At 34.9% G+C, this 18,941-nt stretch overlaps 1 pseudogene; it reads right to left on the bottom strand.

The window, feature by feature from the left end:
* Positions 1–4,539: 4,539 nt before the first annotated feature.
* The window catches only part of LOC112065417 (breakpoint cluster region protein-like), a 22,513-nt pseudogene continuing 8,111 nt past the window's right edge, over positions 4,540–18,941 (bottom strand).

Raw genomic sequence — 18,941 nt, 5'->3', positions numbered from 1 at the left:
AATTGACAACTTATTTATTTGTAACTTTTTCAGGTGAATCACAGCCTTTTACAAAATATGATGTCCTATGAGGTTTGCTGTTTTTAAGTGCATGTAGATTAAAAATGCTAAACAAATCCATCATGGACTACAATAGAGAATTGCATTCACAGTACACGAGGTCTTAAGGTCAAAAGCCAGATGATACCATGAGAAATTTCAGAGAGAAGAGGAGCTTTTTCTGTTTACGTTAAAGCTCTTGCTTTAACATTTTGGATTTCCTAGAAATTTTAATAAGTTGGTGTGTGAGTTACTGAAGTAAACACTTTTTTAATGATTTGATATGATGATCTTTCTTACAGTGTATTTGTGTTTACTATTTTTATGCCATTGTGACTCTATATATCCTTTATTTCATCACTCCCATGGTGCTGCAGCTTATTTTTCAAGTTAAATAAAAGCACTAGCAAAGAAACAAAGAAAGTGTTGTAATCTTCTGACCCTCGTGTTGACAGTTCCATATATTTTGAAGTAAATAAAGATATGGAATCAGGATTATGAAACAAGCATACACTTCAGAGAAATGTTTCATAAATTTATTGCTTGACTGTGTAGTGCAAATGCCATAGTTTTTGATGGACAAGGACATATATCTGGAAAATGAAACAAAGATAGTGGCTCACTGTAATTCAAAGATAATAACTACTGGAAGATACAACTGTTCAGCAAACGTGAAATTATTGGTTTCCTAGGGATTTATTAATTTGATGTATTTTAATCCTTGCCTGATATAAAAGAAGAATATTGTCACTCAGATGATGGGGTCTCACTCATTTTGTGGTGTTCAGATCATCTTTTTCATTTATATCTGAAATTCGTCCGGAAGTTGGAAAAAGACCCCTGCTGCACAGCAGTCAGTCACATACAATGAATGTGAGAGCCCATGTCCAGGCTTCAAATGTCACCACATTGCCATATTACTGTGAATGACTGAAATTTATTTCCCGTTAGTGGTGCTGAAAATTGCCACAGGTTTCTACAGTTTATAATGTATTGTCTAAACTGAAAACATTTCCCAGATTGAATTGACCTTTTAGAAAACAGTGCTTTCATCCTCAAAATGCAGGACTGCTGCAATATTTTATTTAAAAGGTTATTTAGTTATAAAACTTGGAGAAAGGGTAAGGAATTAGAACTAAGTCTATCTCTCCATATAATGCACTGATGTCAAAAAATACGAAACAAAGACAACTGATTGCAAAGACAGCCCAAATGCTACTGAGAATATTGCACTGAGGAATCCATATCTTTCCTGTCTCAGTAGAAAGGAGCAACACAAGAGGTGAAGGCCTTTTTTATCTTGTACTTTTAATTAGTCTGTCATTTTGTTCATTTTGTTATCAAAGAGTGAGGGGGAATATTATGAAGTCTGCTGGATTTCTCTAAAGAAAATGCAAGTCTTAGAAAATGTATCCACAATGTTGTGTTAGGTTAAAAAAAAAAAAAAAAAGAAAAAGAAAGAAACGAAAAGAAAACGTATCCACAGAGTAGAGTATTTCCTCTTCATCCTAATGTGTGAGTGTGTGGCGGGGAGTCGGGGGGATAAAAGGCATAATAAAAAACACATAGGAAGAAATATTAAGAATGTATCAAAAACAATTATTTCACTAGGTGAACAAATAAGTAAAGGAAAACAAAATTTGAATAGCCCAAGTAACTTAAATGAATTTAACTTTATGTGGTTTTACCACAAATATGGTTTGAGGCTAGAAGAAAAAATACAACAAATCATCCAAAATCATAGAGAGACTACTTGATAAATATAGCCAAATTGAAAATCTTCTCCTATTTTCTCTTTTTTTCCCATTCTTTTCTCCAAACACTTGGTTGTTGACCATGGTGAGAGAATGGAGTATGTCCTGAGTCAAATATTCTGAATAACAAAATCTCAAAGAAATGTTTAAAGTATTTTAAATGTACTGAATACTAAAACTAACTTAAATTTTTAAAAGTGTCTTTTAATATTCAGAAGACACGAGAACTTCTTAGTATTTTAGGATCTTTTTTATAAACATAATTACCATTGAATCATCATAGAACTAAAGTCCATTGCATTTCACTGGAATTTCCATTTTATCCTTCCTGAAAGAAAGAAAATACTCCTTTTCTTGAGCCTTTGTATTGCATTTCCTTCAGTCCTGTGCCCTACAGTTTCATGAATGCATTTGTGTCACTATTAGAACTCTGGTTGTTATCTCTTTAGAGGCAGAAATATATCTCCTTGTTCTGTTTGATTCCAAAAGCACAGAGAAAACATGTGACTCAGATAAAAATTGATAATGGTGAGGTTGATGACAATAATTGTGATTTCAGTAAAAATTTCATAAAATAACTTCTTAAAGCTCAATATAATATTGATACTTTAGGTAAATTAGATAATAAATAACTACTGTCATGATTGCATGTACACTAAAAAACAGTATCAATTAACATCGAGCTAATATTACATGCAATCATTTAAAGTTTTTTGGAACTAGCTTTTAATCACATATAAAACTAGCCACTTATATGACTGATATAATTTTTAGGGAACTCAGGGGCCAGGTAGGTTAGTTTGTATAAAAATCTCTGTTTATTTGGTCAGTGTCTTCAAAACTTTACTAGAGATAAGAAATAATCTTCTATATGAGAAAGTAGATTATTAAACAGCTCTAACTCATGTAATAAATAACATGTTTTGAATACCCACTTCCTGCTTAAACACTGTATTAGGTACTTTTATACAAGCTTTCATTGTATTCACATTAAGCATTTTCAAACCATGGAGAAATTTATTTTAAGATCTTGCCTGTATACTATATTAAGTTTATTTCATGGGAAGGTCATCTCTTTTAATATTTCCGCTTGTTATTTATTTTTCTCTTTACTCATTTATGTTAAATATTTGAAGGTGTTAAAACTGTACGCTTAGACTTGTTAAGAAAGCTGTACTGAAGAGGATTTTTACTGAAGTAAATGAAGCAAAATTTAAAAATTGCTAAATAAAATTATGAGTAATAATAATTTAATGGTAACATAATGAACATAGTTAAGACAATTTTAACAATCTAAAACAAAAAAATTAATTAATCATGCAGGATATGATGCAAAAAAGAGTAAAAAATATGGAAATTATGTTTAAAGCAGAGTCAATTCATAGATTGATAGGACTTATAGAAGCATAAAAAAATGCAGAGGAGATGAAATTGAGAAGCAACTAATGACAAGGAAATTATAGAAGAAAGTTTCCTATATTTGACATGGTTGATGAGGCTTCATTATGAAATGGCTACTCTGAATGTTAAGTAGATGAATGTAAAAGACATACCCAGATTGCAATACAAAATAGATCCCAAAGCAAATCAATAATGAAACTCATTTTTATTTTGAAAGGAAAATAAAAGTGAAAATGTGGAGATTCTCACATGCAATGCTTGATTCTAGAAAACAATGCAGCAGTATCACTGAAGGTATAAAGTAAAAAAGATACTGAACACGGTTTTCTGTACTCAGCCAAACTAGGGTCAGTGTTTAAGAGTAAAAACAAAATTAACCTATTGACTTATCCTAGGAGACTTACTCTAATTTTCCCTACAACAAAATTAAAAAAAAAAAATCAAGATAAAAATGGTGAACTATAAGAAATAATATTACCGACAGATAGCAACAATATATTGAGTTAATTCTAAATCAATATTGACTCATAATGCAAAGTAATTGATGACAATCTAAGTATAAAAGTCAAGATGCTTGCAAGAAGCGGGGAGAACAGAACATTCTTGTCCTTTTGTGGGGAGGATACAGGCCATGACTAATAACATATTTTGATAGAAAAAAAATGAAGTTTTCAAGTGTGTTTAGATAGATAAGAATAAACATCAGTGACACAATAGGGGAGTATTAACACACAAAATAAAATAAGAATATAAATTTTGAAAACAAAATTTTTAAGTACATTTCTTAGAGTATCTTTAATGAAGATTTGTTGGTGATAATCTCAGTCAGTGGTGAAGGAATTTTTGGTTATTTAAAAACCCCTACATTTTACCTTTTTTTTTTTTTCTTTTCATGAAGCAGCAGCAATGTTTACTCAACACAGGATAGATAGTGAGGGAATTTGGCCTTGTTTCCTTCTCCCCTGGGACGGTCCATATTGATGAGTAATCCAGTAGAAATCTTTTAAACTCTGGTAAGTTCAGAAAAACCACTCCCTTCACTTTATCCTAGCCGCATGCAGTCTGAGACCTGTTGGCTTGGGGTGTTCTCTGATGGAAGCATGGAAAATTACAGTCTAAAGCCAGCACAGAGCTTGCAGGCCCACAGGGTATCCACAGTTGCCTAGGCCATTTAGCTTTTTGCCTTTGGTAATTGCCTCTTGGTAGAAGGTTCAGAGCTTAAGGGGGTGGCTCAATTAATCCCCAGGAAGGTTCAGTTCCTGCTCTGCAGTTGGCCCATTTTGCCAGGTTTCTAGGCTGTTCTGCCTGAATCTTGGCGGTGGATTTGGAGTCTTCACCAAAGCCTTTAGACTTTGGTGAAGAATAAGATACTCTGTCTCTTGCTGTTTAGAGCAAGGAAAGACCTCCAGATGCAGGGAATACAGCAACACCTGGACCAGGAACATGACTTCCAGAGACCAGCTGTTCTGTAATAAAGATGGACTGGCTGGTTTGGCAGGGAGCTTGCTCTCTTTTCTGAGGGCCCAGAGTAGTGTGGGGCTGAATACCATGGCAAGGTTGTGCAGGGACATCTTGTTCACCATTTCATTTTCTACCACCCTTTTCAGGTTGTCCAGAAGGAAGTGACCTCTGGCTGTGGGAATAACAATAGCAAGTTAAGCATGTAGCTCTCCTTTGCAGCTGGGCTGGAAAGAGGGATGCCCTTGGTTAAGTTGGGGTAGAACTTGTTGGTGAAGACGGGCTCAGGCAGCTAGTGGAAGTAGAACTTCAGCATTCCAGGGATGGTGTTGACTTCCTTCTCCTTCATCTTCATTGACACATCCTTGTTATTGCCATCAAAGACACCTTCAGGGCCTGAATGTGGATGACCACTCTGGACATGCAATAGATGCCTACTTACTTCATGTCCTGGTGCTCAATCTCCACCGTGCACTGGCTCATGATGTAGGACAGCTTGGGCCTCTACCTCTTGGTGACAACAGTGACCATAGCAATCTTGACTCTGAACACTCATTTCTGTTTCAGGAATTAATTCTCTTGGAGCTCAACTCCTCGCTGGTGAAATTGAGGGAGAATTTCACTTTAGTCCCACTCATGGTGATGATGGTCAGCTGCCACTTTCTGTCCTTCAAGCCCTGAGGAATGCAGCTGGAGCTATCCCTTCCCCATGATCCTGTCTGAACTCTCACTGTCCTTCTTGGTGATTTTTGTTTTGTTGTAACACTTTTTGTAGCACACTACCCTCAGGGCCTGGGAGCTTTCCAGCTCAGTCTCAAACTTCTTGTTCCAGGTAGGTTAAGCTGTGTCCTTGTAGAGGCACATCTCTGCTTTATTCACAACATTATCTAAAAGATAGATAGATGAAGATAGGTAGATAGAAAGATGAGGTATTTAAATTGATATTTCTCTCAAGATTTTGAAGATACTGTTCTATTGTATTTAATTTTTAATGTTGCTGTAAAGTAACAGTTTGTTTTCATTATTCTGTAGGTTACCAAACTTTTTTTCACCCCCTGGCTTACCTTAAGGTCTATTTTTTTTTTTTGGTTGTTTTTATCCACTATAGTTTCACTAGAATATTTTTGCATGAAGATATTCTTGTTCAGTAATACTGCTTGGACTAATTTGTTTTCTTAACCTGAGACTTGCATCAAGTCTGAAAAATTCTTAGCCACTATCTCCTCAAATATTACCTACCTCAATTCTTTCATTAGCTCTCTCTGATCCCTTTGAAGAAGACAGACATTTGCCTTTTCATTCTATTCTTTATGTCTTTTAATTACTATTCCATATCTTCTATTTTTCTTTTTTTTGCCTCCTGTTCTGCATTTGGATAGCTTCTTAAGATCTAACTTTCATTTTATGAATTTCCTATAGAGTTTTTAAAATATTCACTGAGTTTTAAGTTCAATAATTATATTTTAAAATGTAGAAGCTCTACTTTGTTCTTATTCAGATAGCTCTGGTTAGTTTTTATTTTAATTTATAAATCATCCAATGTGAAATATTTCATACATACATGCAACAAAATGACTATTGATACTTCACATTGTACACCAAAATAAATTCCAGATGGATTTCAGATAAAAATATGAAAAATAAAAAGAATAAACCTTTTAGAAGAAAACCAGAGAATATCTAGTAACCTTGTAGTATGTAAAGAATCTTGAACAGGACAAAAATTCTACTCTTAGAAGTCAAATAATTGGATGATGTTAAAATTAGGACACTACTCATAAAATGGCAGAGGGGGAAATGATCCTACAACAAATTAATACAAATCAATGAAAAAGATGCAGCACAATAGAAAAGACAAGTATTTCACTAAAGTGTATACCCAAATGATCTATAAACCTGTACTCAACTTTGTCATTCCTCAGGAAGATATGTCTGTCTGTCTATCTATCTATCTATCTATCTATCTCTCTACCTATCTATCTATCTATCTATCTATCTATCTATTTTTTTCTGCGGTACACGGGCCTCTCACTGTTGTGGCCTCTCCTGTTGCGGAGCACAGGCTCCGGACGCGCAGGCTCAGTGGCCATGGCTCACGGGCCCATCCGCTCTGCGGCATGTGGGATCTTCCCGGAACGGGGCACGAACCCGTGTCCCCTACATCAGCAGGGGGACTTTCAACGACTACACCATCAAGGAAGCCCTATCTATATTTTTAAAGAAGAATTTTGTTTCTAAGTTAGACAGAGTAGTCCATCGCTAGCCAACGGTCCCACAGAGAATAGCCAGAAATGCTAGATAATCACAGAAATTATATTTTTGAAGACATCAGAAAACTATGAAAAAATGGAAGACAAGGAATTAAAATTCCAACGAGAACAGAATCATTTAGAATTGAACTGAAAATTTCCATTTACCTTTTTTTATACATTTTTTTTTCTTTTTCACATTATTTTCCATTATAATGTATTACAAGATATTGAATATATTTCCCTATGCTATACAGTAGGTCCTCCTTTGTTGTCTATTTTACATACAGTAGTGTGTATCTGTTAATCTCAAATTCCTAATTTATCCTTCCCCCTACCTTTCCCTTTTTGTAGCCATAAGTTGGTTTTCTATGTCTGTGAGTCTATTTCTGTTTTGTAAATAAGTTCCTTTGTATTATTTTTTTAGATTCCACATGTCAGTGATCTCATCTGATGTTTGCCTTTCTCTGCCTGACTTACTTCACTTAGTATGATAATCTCTAGGTCCATCTATGTTGCTGCAAATGGCATTATTTCATTCTTTTTTTATGGCTGAGTAGTATTCCATTGTGTATATATATATACCACATCTCCTTTATCTATTCATCTATTGATGGACAGTTAGGTTGCTTCCATGTCTTAGCAGCTATTGTAAATAGTGCTGCTATGTCCTACTGGGGTGCATGTATTTTTTCCAGATATGTGCCCAGGAGTGGGATTGCAGGATCATATTGTAACTCTACTTTTAGTTTTTTAAGGAACCTCCATACTGTTCTCCATAGTGGCTGCACCAATTTACATTCCAACAGTGTAGGAGGGTTCCCTTTTCTCCACACCCTTTCTAGCATTTATTATTTGTAGATATTTTGATGATGACCATTCTGACTGGTATGTGTTATTTTCTTTTCCACTAATGTTTTTGGACGTAATATTGGATTTCCTTAACTTCAGTTTTCTGAATGAATTTGTGTAGAATCAGAATTACTTCTTCATAAATAATTGGTAGAATTCACGTCAAACTGTCTGGAAGTAGAGTATTTTATGTGGGAAGTTTGTAAACAACAAGTTCAGCTCCTTTAGTAGATGTATTGTTTTTCACATTAAATATTACTTTTTAAGTGAGCTTTGATAGTTTCTGTCTTTGAAGGAATTTGTCCATTTTATCTAACATCAAATTTATTCATATTCTTTATTTATTATTTTTTTTACATCATGGAATTTCTAGTGATGTCATTTCTCTCATTCTTGGTATCGGTAATCTGTTCCTTTTTTTTTTTTTTTTTTTTCCCTAATAAGTCTGGTTATAGGTTTATCGTCTTGAGGAAGCATTTTTTGGTTTCTTTGACTTTCTATACAGTTTTTCTGTTTCTAATGTATTGAGTCATTGATATACACACTGATCTTTATTATTTCCTTTCTTCTCACATAGCTTTTTTTTTTAACATCTTTATTAGAGTATAATTGCTTTACAATGTTGTGTTAGTTTCTGCTTTATAACAAAGTGAATCAGCTATATGTATACTTGCCTTTTAATAAGGGAAATTTACCAATTCTATGCCAATTCTATGTGTAGGTAGGAGGCAGAATATCTGAGTGGGTTCCAGGCAGAAGGCAAAACTGGATCAGAAAAAAATCAGCAGTGCTTTAGGTAGCTACATGAACATATAGCCAGTATGATCCTCAAGACGTTTGACAAATATCATAGTGGTTTTTGGAGGAATGCTGGAGCTAAACTAACAACCTGTTAAAAGGAGGATAGAGTGCATGAGTACTAAGGAACTGCAAAGTAATCAATTTCAAGCTGTGAAAGTCTGAGCCCTAGAAGCAGAAGAGTGCCAAAAGTCAACTAAATCTTATCAAAATTTAAAATCAGCCTTAAACTACTTTAGTTCTTGATTGGGTTAAAGTGATTAACTCCTCATTCTATCTGCCTAATAAAGGAAAGGGTGGACCCACTCTGAAGAAAAATCACTGGACTCTCTAATGTCTATCATTCATTATAAGCTTAGTAGTCATTTGAATGTACAGGATTTAATAACCAATATTCAAGAGGGAGAAAAAGTAGGTAGAATCCGCAGTAGCAGAAATTTTACAAGTAGCAACAAAGGACTTTACAATATCTATGATTAATAGGTCTAAAAAAAATAAAAGTATGGTGACTATTAATGAAAATATAGACAATTTCAACTAAAACTTTAAATGACAGTTGAAAGAACTGAATCTGATAAAATGCATACAGTCAGATCTTGGTGGTAGGAGAGTTGTTTATTCAGATACATGGCTTACTCAAACACACAAGGTAGGTTATCATATATCATGGTGGAGAGTTGTACAAATTTTACTTCATGATAAACACACACTCCTGAGTCTTGCCTTATATTTCACAATGGTGCACACATGTTGTAACACTGTTTTAAGTTGCATACTTCTGTGTGTTGAGACAAGCAAAAACCTAAATCAAAAGTGAAAAAAAAAATCTGAGTCAGAACAGAGTGACAGATTCAGTAGCCAATGAAGCAACAAGAAGTTACATCATCATATGGCAAAGGTGAAGGGATTTTGCAGGTGAAATTAAAGTCCCTGATTAGTTGACTTTAAGTCAATCAAAGGGAGATTATCCTTGGTGGACCTGACTTAATCAGGTGAAATCTTTTAAAGAGGGTCAAGAGATGAGAGAAAGAAATCAGATTCTCTTGTTGGTCTTGAAGAAAAGAGCAACCATGAGACATACAGCAGCAAGGACTGGACTCCACTAACAAGCACATGGGTTTGGAAGAGGATCTTGAGCCTGAGATGAGATCATAACCCCAACAGCATCTTGAATATTTCCAAGAGCAGAGGACCCAGTCAAGCCAGGCCTATACTTCTGACCTATAGAAGTTGTACAATCATAAAAGTGCACTGTTTAAACTGCTAATGTTATCCAGCTATAGGGAAAATATATATAAATTGATATTGATTTTGAATAAAAATATCAAGATATAGACTAATGTCAAAAAAGTGCTTCATTTTTTTAAAATGAAATATAGTTGGTTCACAATACTGTGTTAGTTTCAGGTGTACAGCAAAGTGATTCAGTTATACATATATATATTATTTTTTCAGATTATTTTCCATTATGGGTTATTACAAGTTATTGAATATTGTTCCCTGTGCTATACAGTAATTCCCTGTTGCTTACCAGTTTTCTATATACTAGTGTGTATCTGTTGATCCCATACTCCTAATTTATCCCTCTCACCAATCTCTTTCTCCTTTGTTGTCTATATCTGTGAGTCTGTTTCTCTTTTGTAAATAAATTCATTTGTATTAGTTTTTAGGTTCCACATATAAGTGATATCATATAATATTTGTCTTTCTCTGTCTGACTTATTTCACTTAGGATGGTATTCTCTACGTCCACCCATGTTTCTGCAAATGACAATATTTCATTTTTTATGGCTGCATAATATCCCATTGTGTGTATTTATATAGAACACATCTTCATCCATTAATCTGTCATTGGATATTTAGGTTGCTTCCATGTCTTGGCTATTGTGAGTAGTGCTACTATGAACATTGGGGTGCATGTATCTTTTATAATTAGAGTTTTCATCTTTTCTCAGTATATGCCCAGGAGTGTGATTGCTGGATCATATGGTAGCTCTACTTTTAGTTTTTTAAGGAACCTCTATACTGTTCTCCATGATGGTTGTACCAATTTACATTCCCACCAACAGTGTTGGAGGGTTCCCTTTTCTCCACACCCTTTCCAGCATTTATTATTTGTAGACATTTTGATGACAGCCATTCTAACAAGTGTGAGGTGATACCTCATTGTGGTTTTGATTTGCATTTTTCTAATAATTAATGATGTTGAACATCTTTTCATTTGCCTGTTGGCCATTTGTGTGTCTTCTTTGGAGAAATGTCTGTTTAGGTCTTCTGCCCAATTTTTGATTAGGTTGTTTTTTTGATATTGAATTGTATGAGCTGTTTGTATTTTGGAAAAAAAGTGCCTCATTTTTGTAAAAAGTATAATATTATATGTTTATGTGTATATCCATATAAATATAGTATAATAATCCCAGAACATGTTGCTAGAAGTGAAGAATAAAAAATTCAAATTTATACAATAAGGAATTACATTGTTAAGAGATTATTCAAATGACCAGAAACCAGAATAAGCCTCCTTTGAAGAACAATAGACAATCTCAATTGTATTATATTTAATTCATATTATTAAGGAATGCTTTTTATAAGGTTTTAATAAAAGTAATATTTGATTACAGCTTACTCTATCTTTGTATTCTTATAAATTCTCTTTTTTACATATCTTTTTCTCTGTCTCTGTCTCTCTCTCACACACAAACACTCACACTCATTTAATCTTCATACAAGAAATTGTGAGATAGTTGTTTTTATTATTATTATTTCCATTTATTTATTTGGCTGCACCAGGTCTTAGTTGCGGCATGCGTGATCTTTTAGTTTTTTAGTCACAAAGCAGTCACAGGTATTTAGGAAAACTGCCCAAGATCGCAGAACATGGCATAGCTAGGATTTACAACCAGTCTGGCTCCAAAGTAAAACAATTCCTTATGTTTAGTATAATACTATTTTTGCCTTCTGAATAAACTTTTAAAGTATTAAAGAATTTCAAAATTATCTGTATTTCAATTCATTTAACAAGGTAGATGATCAAGGTGAATAAAATTATTTTAGTCTAAAATTACGTGTAACCCTAAAAAAACTGATTTTTTAAAATTTCCTTTTCAATTCACACTAAATGCAAAAGATAACTGCCATTCTTGCTTAGGGTGGTCTCTTTCGATATAGGAAACACAGAACTAAATACTTGACTCCAAGGAGAAAAGAACAGAAAACATATCCATTGTTGGCATAAGACTTGATCTATATTTAATTTTCTGGGTGAAATAAAATTTAAAAAACACTTTTTAATGTCCCTCAAAAATGTGTTTCTCCAAAGAGTAGCCCTCTTGGTAAATGTTTTGCAACAGAATTTAGTGTCCACTGAAAGCCAGTGAAAGGAAGCATTAAAACCACCTTGTGCTTCTCAAATAAAATGCTATTCTTTTAGCCTTTTCCCTACATTGGGGGATAATTTGAAACAAAACAACATAAAATACCAAATGTCGTGCTGAATTCAGCGAGAGAGAGAGAGAGATTAAAATGCTCTCTCACAAGATCATTTGAAAGATCTGTTTGACCATGAACAAAAGATGATATGTCTCTTGTCATAGAAGAGATGAGAGAGAAAAAAAAATGTTCTCTTCAATTCTCCCTCATTCTATTTTATTCCAGTGCTTATATTCTAAAGTCTGTCCATATTTCTGGATACAATTGAAGGGATTTCAGGACACAATTTTCAAAGAGGATATGATAGGTTTTTGAAATTTTCTTGATTGTCTTCATTATGTCTTCTGTGCTTAATCATGGCTTTTCTTGTATCAGTATTTTTCCCATTCATACATGTCTGCTTAAATAGATTTTAAGCATGAGTCCTCTCAAACTATTTCCTAAATGAAAAAAATCATATAGTGAGACATACTGAAATCCAAACAACACTTTAGGAATAGGAAAGCACATCAGAGAACAGGATTAATTAACTCTTTCAAGCCATTAGTTGCCCTGTCACTGTTGAATTGTTCCAAACAGCATAATCATCTACTCATTTTTCCTTTAGGGACTTGAAAACCGGACAAGCCTTAGTAAATTGAAAGGAAAACAAGTTGATGATGATGAAGTACAGCACTAAAAAATGAAGGACAGTGTTAAACATCTAGAAGACAGCTTTTGTTTCATTCCACCAAAAAAAAAAAGTAATTTAAAATGAAAATTCTAAGTGTTTAGAATTACCTTTGACATCCCTTTTGTTTCAGAAGATGCTACTGTAAGCTATATGCTTTCATGGTTCATATGCAAAAATCTATTTTATATGTCTTTTAAATACATCTTTGATATTTATACTGTTTTGGATTTTAATGCTTTATGAGTATCATTTCTCTGAACAATTTTAAAGCTTTCTAAGGGCAGGGAGAATCGTCTGTGCATCTATGATTGTCCTCAGCACCCGGACAGTGCTTTGTATATCAGGAAGCACCATCATTGAGTGTGGATGTGCTATTTGCTTGTTTGACCTGATCCACTACATCTATTTGACCTTTCATAGGCTCAAAGTCTCATAATTGACTTACCTCCTTTATGTTTCATTAAATTTCTGTTCTCCATACACTGTTTCATAAACAGAGGATGAAAAAGCCTTCACATAAGCTAGAACAATGTATGAACACTTTAATCCTCCCACTCCACACTCTTCTAGAGAAACACTTCTAATCTAAGCTTCTCCAGCAAAGGTGTGGACTTAGGTCCAACACTAGGGATATATGCTCATCTAGACTGTAATGCTCTGTAGTTGCCATGAATTTAATTCAAGGCCAGATAACTGTTACTGTTGCAGGTAAAAAGAGGCTCATCTTACCTGATAAAAAGCTTCTTAGTATAGATAACATTTTTATAATACTGGCCAAAAATAATTTTCATCGAAAGTTACATCTTTTTAATATTTTTAAAATACTTCGTTTCAAAATTAAAAATAAGGGAATAACCACTTTTGAATAACTACAAAGTTAGAAAAACATTTAAAATATCATTATCTTTCTCTAATTTCAGTCTCTTTTTAAGTTAGGATTACTGTAGGCTTTAAGGAGAGGTCTGCAAGGTGAATATCATGCTGTCATTCTAGAACTCGGTGCAAATCTCTAAACAATAATATTAAGAAGAAAGTTATTTTATAAAAAGTTTCTTTGGACATACCAAAGTAACATTTAGTCTTCTAAAATTGTAAGGATAAATGTGACAAATTTTCATTTCATAAAAATGACAAGAAAATGCAGGACCTTCAGTTGTTTTTTTTTTTAATTTTTCCCCTTTTACCCTGAGAAAGGCTGGTACTTTATTTACTTAGTTAGTATTTTAGTTTTTCCAGAACAGAGAGATAGTATGAACAAAAATTAAAAGAAAAAAACAGCAGTCAATGTTTTATTGTAAAGAAGAATTATTTCTGTTGTCTAGTGCTTTCAAGAAAAGTTATTTAAGAGTCATCCTTTGGCATCCACTGGAGATTGGCTTCAGGACCCTCCCCCATAGAAATCAAAATCCATGGATGTTTACGTCTCATATAAAATGGAGTAATCTCATATAAGCTATTCGTAACCTCCCATATATTTAAATTATCTTTAGATTACTTATAATGCCTAATACAATGTAAATGCTATGTAAATGTTGGCAGCATGCAACAAATTCAAGTTTTGCTTTTTGGAACCTTCTAGAATTTTTTAAAAAATACTTTTGATCCAGGGTGGATTGAATCCATGCATGTGGAACCTGAGGATATGGAGGGCCAACTGTATTTACAAAGCAGTAGTTTAATGAACTATAGATAACAAGATACCTGCAAACTAAATGAAAAAGACTTTATCAGCTCAAGAGGAACAAGTTCTAGATGAAGCCTCATCATAGATCAGATAAATAAACCCAAAGATTTAAAGATTTTTCTTCATTCCCTCACAAAAATTTTTTTAATACTGCAATTACTTTCTGAACTAGTCCCAGCCAATCTCTTCTCTTGTGTAACTCTAATAAAATTACTCATTGCTAATGTTACTTCCATCAAATTAAAAACTTTCTATCCTTCCTTCCTGTTTCAAAGACCATTAAGGAATCTGCATTAGATTTTAAAAAACTAAGTTATGCTGCTCAAATTTTTGCCAAACTCTTCTTTTTCCCTTATTGGAATTGTAAACTCGATGATTCTAAGGAGAAGAAATGTAATGTTACTCATAATATTTTGACAGACAAACATTACTAGGACATATTATAATTTTACTACTTGGACCAAACTTTGTCAATCTCACCTTCTCTATGTAGCTTTGAATATATTTTCTGGTCTAATCTGGGCTCTTATATCTGTGCTTTAGACTGAAATCTTGAATCTTTTATTCTTTCCTAAATTTAAGTCTGTCTCCTCTCCTACCTTTTGACTCCCTTCAGGATGTCAGAAGCCCAACCATGAATTATTTAGCAACCATTTTTCTGAATATCAAACAAATCTTAAGATAGAGATGTATAGCAATAGATGGGCAAATAGTAAGATTATAATAATGTACAATTTAAATAGTAAGATAATATTTGAACATGAAATGATCTGGCTTTGGTCTGTATAAACCATGAATTGACATTTTTCCATATCATTAGCCTGTGTTTATTTGCAAATTGGAAAAAGCTTCGTTATTGGATTATACTTCTTTCTTAATTACCCGATACAAAGATTTATGAAAACATTACTTTATGTTTAGATTTATATCTAACTTATTTGATGTACAGTATTAATTTGTATAAGTGAAGTAACATTATAAAAATATCAAAGTTAAAAATAAATTTGTATGTTACAATTAATTGATTTTTCCTGCAATTTACATACATATCTACAATTGAATAATCAAGATACTACACCTTCATGTAATATTCTAAGACTGAGTAAAATGGAGGTTTTATTTCACCTCTTCCTCTTACTTCAATGTACTCTCTACCAGCCTGTTTTCTGACCTGTGGAATAAGAAAGATAAAATGACAGTTCCCTCTGGAGTGTATCAAAACACACCAGAGGAATAAAAACTATGATAGGAAAGATTAAGCTTTTTGACCCCAATTGTGGCATCTCAGCTTTTTAGAGAGTCTGGCCTCACTATCTTTCCTCAGTGTATGGGGCATTTCACAAACATTTTGAAGCTAGGAAATCTCTCTTTCAGAATGGAGCCCTAGGGATGATTTAAATCTTTTAACCTACTGGCAAATTTCTCCATCCGGGAGGATTAATTGACCATTCAGTCGATAAACTTTTGAAGACTTGAAGGGAAATTTACAGATGTCCACGTGGGACACATGGGGGACATATTAAAGGGGCAAACATAGGTTTTTATTTAAAAGAGATTACAAATGAATCATGGAAATAAATGATACATGTAATCAGAATAGATATAACCCTTATAAGAATAAACTAACTGTTGGCTTAGACATTTATTTCCTAGTAGGTTTATGTCATTATGTTAGACTCATAGGTAGATTATCCTGCCCTCATAGATCTTTGCATATTAAGGATAAAAAATAATTAACCATGTATAAGATAGAATATAGTCAGTGTTAAGTGACATAAAAAAATATGAATCAACATCATGGAAAATCATAAGACAAGGAGGTTACTTATTGAACAAAATCAAGTAAGACTTCCTAGGGGGAGTAAGACTTGAGCAAAGTTTGAAGAATTGATAAAACTTACTTATGGGAAGTGGGTAAAGAAAAGACCATCCACAAAGAGAAAAATCAAATGTGACAGCAATATCAAGGCCTTGAATGTCAAAGAGTTTCATTTTTAATTCTACAGAAAAGGATTTCCAAAATTGTATAGAACATTAATGTCCATTGAGATATAAATGGATATTGCATTAGAAATAAGTAAAAGGTTCTTTGGAAGAATTAAATTAAAAATCAAATACTCCATAGATCTAGAGATCTCTAGAGCAGGTGGTCATGGGGTAGAGACTATTAATATGACTATTACTACCACTGCCACCCCGTCCCACGGCTTCTGCTAAATAGAAGCTGAAACCAATGAGGTGTGAGGATGAAGTGCTGTGGGTTTATGAATAAGTAAGTAGTCTGATTGATGTTGTATCTTGAAAAGATGACCAGCAGTGTTCTAGATGAAAACACAGTAGACAGAGTGATTTTTTCTAAAATAGAGGCCTGATGTCACTTCTCTAATTATTATTACTTTGCAGTGGCTTCTCAACTCAGAGGAAAAGCTAAAATCCTTATGTTGACTTTTGAGAGCCTTGGTATCATCTCTACTATCTCTTTATTTTTACCCCCTCTTCTGTCTCTCTCTCTCTGCTCTCTGCCTTATTCTGTTCCACACACACTGCTCTTTTAGCACACAGAGCATCCTACACTCTGCCTTCCTATTCCTGTTCCAGGGAATATTGTTTCCCAGTTTTATACCCAACTCACTCCCCTGCCTCCTTCAAGTGTCTGTTCTAATTCACTTTAACTTTATTATAAATAACCGTTCCATTATAACTTTCATCTAACTTTCAGTGCTTTTGCCCTTCTCAACTCATATTTATCACTCTTATCCTACCATAGGATATATATGTCTGTTTATTTCTTTGTTGTGTGTCTCCCATACCTGTGACAACTACAATAGAGCAGCGACAGAGAAACTTCTGTACCCACAATACCTAGAACCATGCCAGGTGTGTACTAGCTACTCAATAAATAGGAATTGTAGAAATGGAGAGAAAACTAAGGTTGTGGAGACTAATTAGAAAGTGTTTTGTAAAACTGAATGTGAGAGGAAACAAGGGCTTAATCTTAGGTGCAAATATATTAGAGAGAAAAGATTAATACTTAACTACAGGGAGAGGCCTTCAAGATGGCAGAAGAGTAAGATGTGGAGATCACCTTCCTCTCCACAGATACATCAGAAATACATCTACATGTGGAACAGCTTCTACAGAACACCTACTGAATGCTGGAAGAAGACCTCAGCCTTCCCAAAATGAAAGAAAATCTCCACGTACCTGGGTAAGGCAAAAGAGAAAAGAAAAAAAGAGACAAAAGAATGGGAACAGGACCTGAACCACTGAGAGGGAGCTGTGAAAGAGGAAAAGTTTCCACACACTAGGAAGCCCCTTCGCAGGTGGACACGGGGGATGGTGAGGGGGAAGCTTCGGAGCCGCAGAGGAGAGCAGAGAAACAGGGGTGCAGAGGGCAAAGCAGAGAGATTCCTGCACAGAGGTTCGGTGCTGACCAGCACTCACCAGCCCGAGAGGCTTGTCTGCTCACCCGCCGGGGTGGGTGGGGGCTGGGAGCTGAGGCTTGGGCTTCGGAGGTCGGATCCCAGGGAGAGGACTGGGGTTGGCGGCATGAACACAGCCTGAAGGGGGCTAGTGCACCACAGCTATCCAGGAGGGTGTCTGAGAAAAAGCTTGGAACTGCCTAAGAGACAAGAGAAGATTGTTTTGAGGTGTGCAAGGAGAGAGGATTCAGAGCACCACCTAAACGATCTCCAGAGACAGGCGTGCATCGTGGCTATCAACACAGACCCCAGAGACGGGCATGAGAAGCTAAGGCTGCTGCTGCAGCCACCAAGAAGCCTGTGTGCAAGCACAGGTCACTATCCACACCTCCCCTCCTGGGAGCCTGTGCAGCCCACCACTGCCAGGGTACCATGATCCAGGGACAACTTCCCCGGGAGAACACACAGCACGCCTCAGGCTGTGGCAACATCAAGCTGACCTCTGCCGCCACAGGTTTGCCCTGAATTCTGTTCCCCTCCTTCCCCCCAGCCTGAGTGAGCCAGAGCTCCCTAATCAACTTCTACTTTAACCCCATCCTGTCTGAGCAGGAACAGATGCCCTCAGGCGACCTACATGCAGAGGTAGGTCCAAATCCAAAGCTGAACCCTAGGAGCTGTGCGAACAAAAAAGAGAAAGTGAAATTTCCCCCAGCAGCCTCAGGAGGATCTGACTAAATCATCAAAATCAACTTGATGTACCCTGCCTCTGTGCAATACCTGAATAGACAACGAATCATCCCAAAATTGAAGCAGTGGACTTTGGGAGCAAGGATATATATATAGATAGATATATATATATATATATATATATTTTTTTTTTCTTTTTCTCTTCTGGTGAGTTTGTATGTGTATACTTTTTTGTGTGATTTTGCCTGTATAGCTTTGCTTTTACCATTTGTCCTAAGCTGCTGTGTGTCTGTTCCTTTTTTTTTTTTTTTTTTGGATAGATTTTACCACTTGTTATCATTGGTGGTTTTTATTTATTTATTTTTTTGGCTTTGTTGTTCTCTTCTTTTTTGTTTTTTTTTTTTTTTTATTGTACGCGGGCCTCCCACTGTTGTGGCCTCTCCCGTTGCGGAGCACAGGCTCTGGACGCGCAGGCTCAGCGGCCATGGCTCACGG

Source organism: Physeter macrocephalus, chromosome 13 (assembly GCF_002837175.3).
Source record: "Physeter macrocephalus isolate SW-GA chromosome 13, ASM283717v5, whole genome shotgun sequence".
NCBI lineage: Eukaryota > Metazoa > Chordata > Mammalia > Artiodactyla > Physeteridae > Physeter > Physeter macrocephalus.
The sequence above is the reverse complement of the archived record's forward strand: the minus strand, read 5'-3'. Positions and strand labels throughout refer to the sequence as shown.